This window comes from Eulemur rufifrons, chromosome 29 (assembly GCF_041146395.1).
Source record: "Eulemur rufifrons isolate Redbay chromosome 29, OSU_ERuf_1, whole genome shotgun sequence".
In the NCBI taxonomy this organism is placed as follows: domain Eukaryota; kingdom Metazoa; phylum Chordata; class Mammalia; order Primates; family Lemuridae; genus Eulemur; species Eulemur rufifrons.
Window position 1 is genome coordinate 27,663,698 of NC_091011.1, and position 10,243 is coordinate 27,673,940.

The following is a 10,243-nucleotide window of genomic DNA, read 5'->3' on the forward strand; positions in this document are numbered from 1 at the left end:
GTGACAGCATCATAAAGAAATTCATTCTTGGAGAACTGAGCCCTCTGTTGAAACCAAACAAATAATAGTCAAATACATGAACTGAAAGCAAAGGGATTCTAATTGTAATTCTGGCTTGACCACTTTGATGCCGCGAAATTATTTCTATAGTAATGGTATAATATTGTTGAAAGCTTCTCCTAGGACTTCGAAAACAGTCCTTAGCAGCCACATGAGATGATTCTCGTTTTAAAAATCTCATTCCCCAGCTAGCTGAGCTCTGCATTAGCCTTAAAACAAATGTCAGCTCATTCACAGACAGCAGGTTCCATGCTCTAGGGTGAGTGGAAAGGGTGCATGCTCATGCAATCCCATCATAAACGGCTCTTCTGGATCCTGGGGGCCTGGTATGTAGAGCAGACTTCCTCCAAGACAGAGTTCATAGTTCAACTGCCTACATGTTAAAAATGCAGACAACTGGGCTTCAACTCAGACCCAATGAATCAGACCTTCTGCAAGTGAGGCCAGGAATATGTATATATTTTTTAAATTTTCCCAGATTATTTTCGTTTGTGCAGAAAGGTTGCAAACCTTTACCCTAGAGAGGAGTTGATCTGAAGGGGTAGAGAGGCAGCTGTTTCACATTATCTAATCTGATTCTTCTGCTGATGTCATTCTCCCCAAATTTCCTTGGAAAGGTAACTGCAAAGGCTACTTGGCTCCTCTCAGGGAGTGGTTTGCCAAGGGAACCAGGAGTCTGGACAGGCTCTAAGAACTTTGGGGACTAAGGAAAGAACCTCCTGACACATGGCTGGAATTTTATTTAACTTTGGTTTTTCCCTCTTTGTTCTCTGTCAGTGATTTAAGAGTTGGAAGAGAAAAAATGTGACTGGTGACTCCAGACAGGGAAACGTGTTTATTTTTCAAATTATAGTAAAACAAACAACTCCAAACCCATGGTCTTATTTTCCTTTTCACCCCTGTGAACTTGTGTGTAGGGTATGAAAATTTCTAGCAGCTCAGCTGGTTAGGATCGTGCACCAGGAACTCAATGTGCTTAAAAATATAAAGGAAGCCTAACCAAGGGTGTCTCATGCCCTAAACCCTGGGGACTTTACCTTTACGAGGAGAAAAATCTGTCTTCAGTCTCCTGGATTATAGAGAACTTGCTGGGAAAGAAAAGAAAAATGAGAATGCCGCCTTCATAAGAGGATACAGCTGTTCAGAAGTCTAGTCTGTATGGCTTGAATGATGACCCTCACCACCCAACGCCCCCCAGGCCCTTTCAGGCCCTCAGTACATCAGTTCATTGTCAGAGTTCCTCATGTATCTGACAGGGTATTTTGATTAGTCCAATGGTCTTTGGACTTGGGGATATTCTTTGATTTTCCCTACTGAAATTTCAGTTTAGAAAGGTGGCATGTTCTGAGATTCTTTACATACACTTATGAGAATAAAAGCTTACTTAGACATCTTTTAGAAACAAGTGTGGGAGCAAGTTTGGAAGCAAGTTTAGGAATATTTGTGGAGACGGCCATGTTCACTGTCTGCCCTTAGGATCAGTCAAATAAACAAAGTCTAAATCCCTATTCCAGGAGCCACAGCCATTCCCAAGGACAGGGCTTGCAAGACCCAGAAGACCCTCTTAAATTCAAGTCCTTTGAATGTGTCATTGATAGGGAAACCTCAGTGATGTTGGACTTGTAATTATTCCTCCACCAACCTGTTATTTTTCTGTACAAAAGAAGCTTTAACTTTTAACAGAATTGGATAGGTCAAATGAAGTGTGGCATACTTTTTATTCTATTAACTAACTTATTAGCTCTTTTTAAAATCTGGGAAAAGATAAAAAGCCAAAGTAGTAAATCAGCAGTTGGAGCCTCTTTTCCAATGCGGGTGTTTGTTAATTCTGGAAAGATATGGCTGAAAAGCTGACAAGGTGAACGATGCTTTTGACAGCTTCTGGGATCTAGGGGGAGAAAAACCAGAGTCTAGGGTCCACCAAGTGGGAGGGTTAGCACACTCACCATGTTTCAAACTGGAACCCCGAAAGACCATAACTAGAAAGTCCCTCCCAGAGACTGAAGGGAAATTAGAAAGCATTATGTCTTGAGTGAAAATGAAAATATAACATATCAGAATTTGTAGGATGCATCTAAAGTAGTACTTAGATACTTAGAATAGTAGACACTAGACACCTATATTAGAAAATGCCTACATTAAAAAATAAGAAAGGTATCAAATTAATGACCTCAGTGTTCGTCTTAAAAAAACTAGGAAGAAAAACCAAATAAAACCCAATGTAAGCAGAAAACAAGAAAAAAATTAAGATCAGAGTAGAAATCAATAAAATAGAGAATGGAAACTAAAAGCTAGTTTTTTAAGGATATCAATAAAATCATCATTAGTCAGACTGATAAGGGTGAAGAAACAGAGAAGGCACAAATGACTAACATAAGGAATGAAAGAGGTGACACCACCATAGGTTCTATAGAGATTAACAAGATAGTAAAGACACAAGATAATTAGAAAATCTAGATGAAATGGACATATTTCTTGATAGACAAAAACTGCCAAAACACATTCAAGAAAAAATAGATATCTTGATAGCACTATGTGTATTAAAGAAATTGAACTGACAGTAAATTACCTTTCTACAAATCAAACCCCAGGCCTAGATGGTTTCACTGGTGAATCCTACCAAACATTAAGGAAAAATTCATACCAATTCTACATAAACTTTTCCAGAAAATTAAAGTGGAAGGAATAATTCCCAACTCATTTTATGAGGCCAGTATTACCCTGAGATCAAAAGTATATAAAGACAGTGTAAAAAATCTACAGATTAAAATCTCTCGTGAACATAAATGTCAAAATTCTTAATAATATTTTAGTAAAATGAATCCAACAATATATTAAAAAGGATAATACAGCATGACCAAGTAGATTTTGTCCCAAGGGTTTTGCAAAGTTGGTTTAACCATCATATGGGTATTCAATTCTTTCAGCACCATTTGAATCATTCTTTTTCTACTGAATTGCCTTTTCACCTTTGTCAACAATCCATTGCCCACAAGGGTGTGGGGCTCTTCTGGACTCTCTATTCAGTTCCACTGATTTACTTGTCTATCTTGATACCAACACCACACTATTTTGATTACTTATTACTCTGGATTCAGAGTCCAGAGTGCTAACCATTACACCATGGATTGCTATAACTCTATGATAAGTTTTGAATTTAGATTATGTAAGACCTTCAAATTTTTTTTCAAATTCAATCAATGATTGATATCCAAATCAATTAGTGTAATTCATCATATTACTAGGCTTAAAAAGAAAAACCATGTGATAATTTGAATAGATGTAGAAAAATTACTTAACAAAACCCCACATCTGTTCCTGATTTTTTAAAAAAGGCTCAAAACTACAAATAGAAAGGGCAAGTATGAAAAATCTAGAGCTAACATCAAATTAATGATGAAAGATGAAATTATTTCCCCCCCAAAATCAGAAACAAATAAAGACTATCCACCTCATCTTTTGTATTTAACATAGACTGGAGTTTCCATCTAGTGCAATAGGTTAAGAAAATAAAATACAATGTATCAGATTGGAAAAGAAGTCAACTGTCTTTATTTATAGACAACATAATCATCTATGTAGAAATTCTTTGGAATCTACAAAAAAGCTACTAGATCTGATAAGTGAGTGGGATCCAAGATCTATATACAAAACTCAATTGTATTCTTTATACTAGTAATGAACAAACAGAAATTGAAATGTAGATATGAATACTATTTATAATTACATCAGAAAATTTGAAATACTTAGAGATAAATCTGACAAAAGATGTGCAAGACCTATATACTGAAAACCACAAAACATTGCTGAAAGTAATTAAAGAAGACCTCAATAAATGGAAAAGTATACCATATTCACAGACTGGAAAACTCAATATTGATATGATGTCATTTCTCCCCAAGTTGCCCTATAGATTCAACACTCTCGCTGCCAAAATCTCAGCAGGCATTTTTTTTTTTTTTTTGATAGAAAGCAGATTCTAAAATTCATATGGAAAAGCAGATGACCAGAATGGTCAAAATGACTTAAAAACAAAAAAAAAAAAAAGAATGACTTTGAAAAAAAATTGGAGGACTTGCACATCTGAAGTCAAGACTTACTTTACAGCAATAATAATCAAAACACTGTGGAGTTGACATCAACATAAATCAGTGAAATTGGATAGAGAGTCCAAAATAATCCTATGATTATGTGCATAATTGATTTTTGACAAGTTTTTAGAATGCCAAAAATTCAAAGACTAACCATATGAAATACTGGTAAGGATGTGGAAGTACTGGAGCTCTCACACAGTGCTGGTAGTAATGTAAAATGGTACAACCACTTTGGAACACAGTTCTACTATATTATCCAGCCATTCCCCGCCTAGGTATTTACCACAGGAAAAAAGAAAGCATATGTCCACATAAAGACTTGTATGTAAATGTTTATAGTGCCTTTTTTTCCAATAGGCAAAACTGAAAACAACCTGAATGTTTATCAACAGGTGAAACAATACAAATGTTCATTTGTGGTATACTCATGAAATGGAATGCCACACAACAATAAAAGGAACAAACTATTGATATACGTCATAACAACGTGGCAACATCAATCAATTGCAAAATGTTTATGATGAGTGAAAGAACCCAGAGAAAAAAAGAGTATATATGTATGATTCCATTTGTATAAAATTCTAGAAAATGCAAACTAACTTATAGTGACAGAGAGCAGATCAGGATGGGGATTAGGAAGACAGTGAAGAACAATATGGAAAGGTATCAAATTAATGACCTCTGTGCTCACCTTAAAAAACCAGGAAGACAGACCAAATAAAACCCAATGTAAGCAGAAAACAGGGGATTGGGAAAACAGGAAAGGTCAAGAGGTAGGGATTACAAAGGAAACTTCTGATGATGGTGAATATGATCATTATCTTGATTCAGATAAAGATTTCATGGGTGTATATGTCATAACTTATTGTATATTTTAAATATGTTCAGTTTATTCTATGCCAATTATATCTCAATAAAGCTGTTTTAAAAATGGGTGTTGTATCAATTTCATCTTCTTGAGAACCTCACACCTGGAGCCCTCTCTCCTACTGCACCCATCCACCAGTCTAGGTTGCTTCTGTTGCTAGCTGTCCTAGGAATATCATTTCATTGTCATCCTGGTAATTACCTTTGCCTCCCCTGTATCCCCTTTATCTTAGATTGTGTGTCTTTATCTTTCTTGGTTTACTCCCACAATAAGGTGGATGATGTCATCCAGCAGTTTCCTCAGAAAAGGTTCATGTGACGTAAAATAGTGACCTCTTCTGAGAGGAAAAGGAGAACTTGTCCAAGACTTATATTCTATTAAGTGACCTCCCAGAAAAAATGTTGACTTATTTTAAATCTCAGTTTAAATAAGATATGTCTAATGCTTCAGGCAATCACTTCTGATCATCAACAACTTCTGAGCCCTATTTTTCCAATCATTCTAGGATAAGGGCTTTACTAATCATGAATGCTGATGACATAAGGTCTGCCACTACTTGCCACTCATACAGCTGCAACTTCAAGGCTTGGATTCTAGCCCCCAATCACTCCAGGGGTGGGGCTGATGCTATCTCCAACCAAAATTAGTGTCTTGGCAGAAAAGGGCTGAAGATAAGTTTCTGCAAAGTACTATTGCTATTGTATTCTGGCCTCTGATTACACAAGGGACTTATTGATGGTTCCCTAATCATGCAGTGTAAAAGCTCCAAAGCCTAAGTGTCTGAGTACCTCCTCAAGAGTCTGACGTCTAGCTCTGTTAGACTATACTCTTCCCGAAAGTGTGATAGGCAGTGGGAGAACTTCTTGTCTACTACTGATCTTGTTACCATGAATTTCCCTAGTGAACACTGTTGCAGTAGCCCTGATGTGTGTGCCATGTAGATATTTGCCATCGTTTGCATAACATCTTGAACAGATGAGAAAGTCTTTATTCTTCTGCCCCTGTCCCACCCCTACCATCCCACCCCACTCCCGCCACTATCTAATTGATAGTTTAGCTGGGTACAAAATTCTGAGTTGAAAATAATTTTCTCTTTATAATAAATAAACTCATTAATCATTGTGTACTCAATTCTAGCATTACTGTTCAACAGTCTAATTTGACTCTGATTTCCAGTCTTTTTTATGTATCCTGATTTTGTTTTGTTTTCCTTTTTAGAAACTTATAATTTTCTCTCTGACCCAGTATTCTGAAATTTTATACTTACATAACTTTGAGTATTTTTTTACATCTATTAAAAATAGATGAAAGAACATAGTTGTTAGGCTCTTTCTACCTAGAAATTCATGTACTTTTTCCTTCTGGAAATTTTTCCTTGAATTATTTCTTTGATAACATCCTCTTTATTTTATCCAGCTCTCTCTTATATTCAAATGTTGGGTCTCCTGTGCTAATCCTCACCTTTTTTCTCCCGTATTTCCCATTTCTTTGTCCTTCCTTTCAACTTTCTGGGATATGTACTTAATTTTGTATTTATGCATTTTTCATGTCTTCCATCACAATTTTAATTTCTAAAAGGTCCTTTTTGTGTTCTGAATGATAGTTTCTAGTTCATTGTTTTATGAAATATGCTCTTACTCCTCTGGCTATATTAATGAGTTATTTATTTTTTGTTGTTTTTGCCTTTTTCTTCTTTATCATTGCCTCTATTCTCTTTTTGAGTTCTGTCTTCCTCATTAGAAGTTATCCTCAGATGTCTGTTAATCTTTACCAGAACATTCATGTTCAAAGACCTAACTGGAAGATTTATATGGAGAGCTAGAGCTAGTTAACTGGTTTATCATGTACAAGAGGTTGTGACTGCAAAAAAGAGGAAGAAAAATAACCTTGGAAAATGTGCAGATACATAATAATTTTACATTCACATTTAGGAGCTCATAGATTAAGAACTTCTTAGCTAGTGAAGTGAAATACTCATTGCTGTTTTTATACTCTAAAACTTGTTAATGAACAAATAATTTTCTAGCCTTTGTTTGAATACTTTGACAAAAGGAAGCCCCCTATCAACCAAGTCAGTCCATTTTATCTTGGAACAGCTCTATTATCAAAATGTATCTCTCCATAATTTCTACCCTTTTGTCTTATGTACACTTACTGCACATATTAACATTCAGTCAAATGATCCCTTTTTTCACTTTCTTTTTGGAGCTTTTTTAACATAATTGTTGTTAATCCCACATCAATAATTCAACCATTCTGGACTTGTGCTATAAAACCAATATCTCTATTTCTCTGACAATACCTGTGAGAAAAATTAGAAAACAAACTATCCCCCACCAAGCCTTCCAAAGACATTGCTGGATTGCTGGGTGCTTAGACTTTTATTCTGTTTGAGGTGTAGAGATGCCAACTGGAGTAGTTAGAGAGCATATATTAATTTATATTGGGAAAAGTTAATAACTACTGGTCGGGGGTGTCAGGTGACAACTAGATCTGGTTAGGCTGGGATCAGAGAATAGCCTACATTGGCTAAAATTTGGGAGCTTTGAGAACTGTCCCCTATCCAGGCTGGTCAAAACCCTAAACTTCAATTCTTCAGTGACACCAGGAAACTTGTAAGCTTTTCATGTTTTATAACAGCTTAATAAATGACTTTATCTAGCTACCACTAACAGGGTTAAAGAGATCAAGCCTGTTCTTTCACAGCCAGTTCACACAAATCCTGGAGTACAGTCCTTACACAGCAGGGTGGCCAAGGAGCTTGGTCACTCTTTCACAGGCAATGAAATCCATCTTTTTCTCCTCCATACAGCTGAAGAAGAGCTAACAACAAACATCCACCAATATGTGAGGTATGTTGCTTTAGCAGAGGTGGAAAATCCCCCAACGTTCAAAACCACCATTCTTTAAGCTACCATCTTGTTCTCTTAAAAGCCAGTCCCTCCACAGCTCACCCTCAGAATGGAAGCAAGATTCCTTTAAGCCTTCTCTCTCACCCGTGTCCCCTTAGCTTTAATATCACAAAGGTAGATGAACTTCCAGGCTCTAATCTGGCTCTACCCCAGCAACCTGGCTCTCTTGCCTTTGGGTGAGGACCAGTCAATAATGAACTCAGTGGGAGAGGATGTGCAGGGAGGGCAGGAGCCAGGGCAGAAGTAACCCTCCCTCCAGAGGCGATGGGCTCCACAGCTGTCCCAGGCTTCAGAGCCCTGCCATGCCAGTCAGGAGGCTGTTCTGCCACGTCTCCTTCTCCCCGCTCCTGGCAAGGGATCTTTTTGTTATTTTCCCCCCTCCTTCCCTTCTGATTCCAGGCCCAGTGTTCGCTTGTCTTGCTGCCAAAGATAAGCTCCAGGCATTCAGGAGGCCACACTTAAGACATCGGAATAGAGCACTGATTAAGGGAAAGGAATGATTTGTCTGAGAAATTGTTTTCCCCATTTGCTTTCTCCTTCTTAGCTCATTTTGACAAAGCAACACAGTGCACGTGGATTCATGAAATCTCAGGATTGAAAATATAAAATGTATGGAGGCTAACCTCATTTAATCTTGGAATCTCATTCACTCCATTTCAGATCTGTCTTCACACACCACTGACACAAAATTTACGGTCTCCCCAATAAGTACCCATATTTGCAGACAGCGCTATTAGAATTCTCTTCTTCCATGACATTCACTGAAGGCAAGATGATGATCATTTGGAAAGAATAAAGTCAAATTTGTGGGTGTGTATGTACTGTGGACAGGAATTCTGGCTCTAACACTTGTACTCAAATCAAGAAATCATACAACTTGGGCAGCCTTTCTTCAGCTCCTGGTATGTTTAAAAAAATAGAAAAACACTGGAATTTGCCTCTTTAAAGGGCTAGGATTCAAAACAAAATGCTAAAGGATACTGCTGTGTTTTAGAGCTGTGTTCATTTCTGGGGCGGGGGTTCCAGAAGAGATGGTGGGAAACAGTAGGGGTCATCATTGCCTTCTGGAGAGGTCAGCTGATCTAGCAGACACCATCGTCCACTCCATCTCAGTAAGGAGCTTTGCCTGTTCAGTGATTTTGAAATGCAAAACATGCACACTCTTTACCAAATAATAAACAGAAGGAAACAACCCCCAAAGCTGACTAGGAAAAGAGGCAGAAGGGACAGTGAACACAGGACAGATGCTGAGGACAAAACATGGTGCAAAGCCAGAAGTGACCATGGGCTGTCCAAACCAGGGGAAGTCAAACCACACTTGCAAGAAAAGGAAAAGCATAATTTCTTATTATCTGAGAATAATTTGATCTCCACTACACTGAAAATGAATGTAAAATTGGGATAGTCCCTGCTGCCTGAGCATTGAGCATGCCAATTAGAAAACAGAGACAGGGGCAACATTGGGAGGTGCCACGTAGCTTTATGAATGTTCCCCTGTCTCTGGGAAGACACCTGTGGGCCCTAGCGAGGACATAATGGATAGTGACTGAGTGTCACGTCCTCCTCAGCACAGGAGGTGGCACCCACAAAGCCAAGGGCCAGGAGTGCATGGGGCATTGGAGAACAGGCATCTTCCTTCTGTTCTCAAACAGCTGGGTACTGAGAAAATGAGCGGGTGATTTCAGATTTACGAAGCTGCATCCAGACCCCCTAGGCAGAGCCTTTGAGAACAGAAGGTAGGAGGCTGACAGAGATAGGTAGATGTGGGCATCTGAACCCAAAACACTAGCTCTGATTACATATGGACCCTTGAACCAGCTGCTAGAAAGGGTTGCCACAGTGCCAGAAAACAGTCCCTCTCTCAGCATGGAAAAGCCAGGGTACAGATCACCATTTGCTGAAGGTTTCTGTGAAATAAGTTATTGAATTTAAAATGTAATTAAAAATTTCTACAGCCTATATATATATGTTTTGGACTTCTATAAACTTCTAGAATTTCCCTTTAGATATTATTGCTCTTTGTAAATAACAAATTCATTTCCACTGGTGGTAGGGTCTCCGACCCATTCCCCACGTGCCCTTCCTATGTCAAGGAGAACAAAAATGAGAAGAACACAAGGTAGGAGATGTGCAAAAATTCTCAGAGAAAGCAACATCACATTAATTTTATAACAATTCTAGTACTTGCAAAGGAGTTTAGAACATTGAACTAGCTAAGTGGTATAAGCACTATCATTTAGAGATCTCTGCTACCCATCCCTAAAGGAGCATTATATTTTCTTACCCATTGACATTAAGCTTGGCCATGT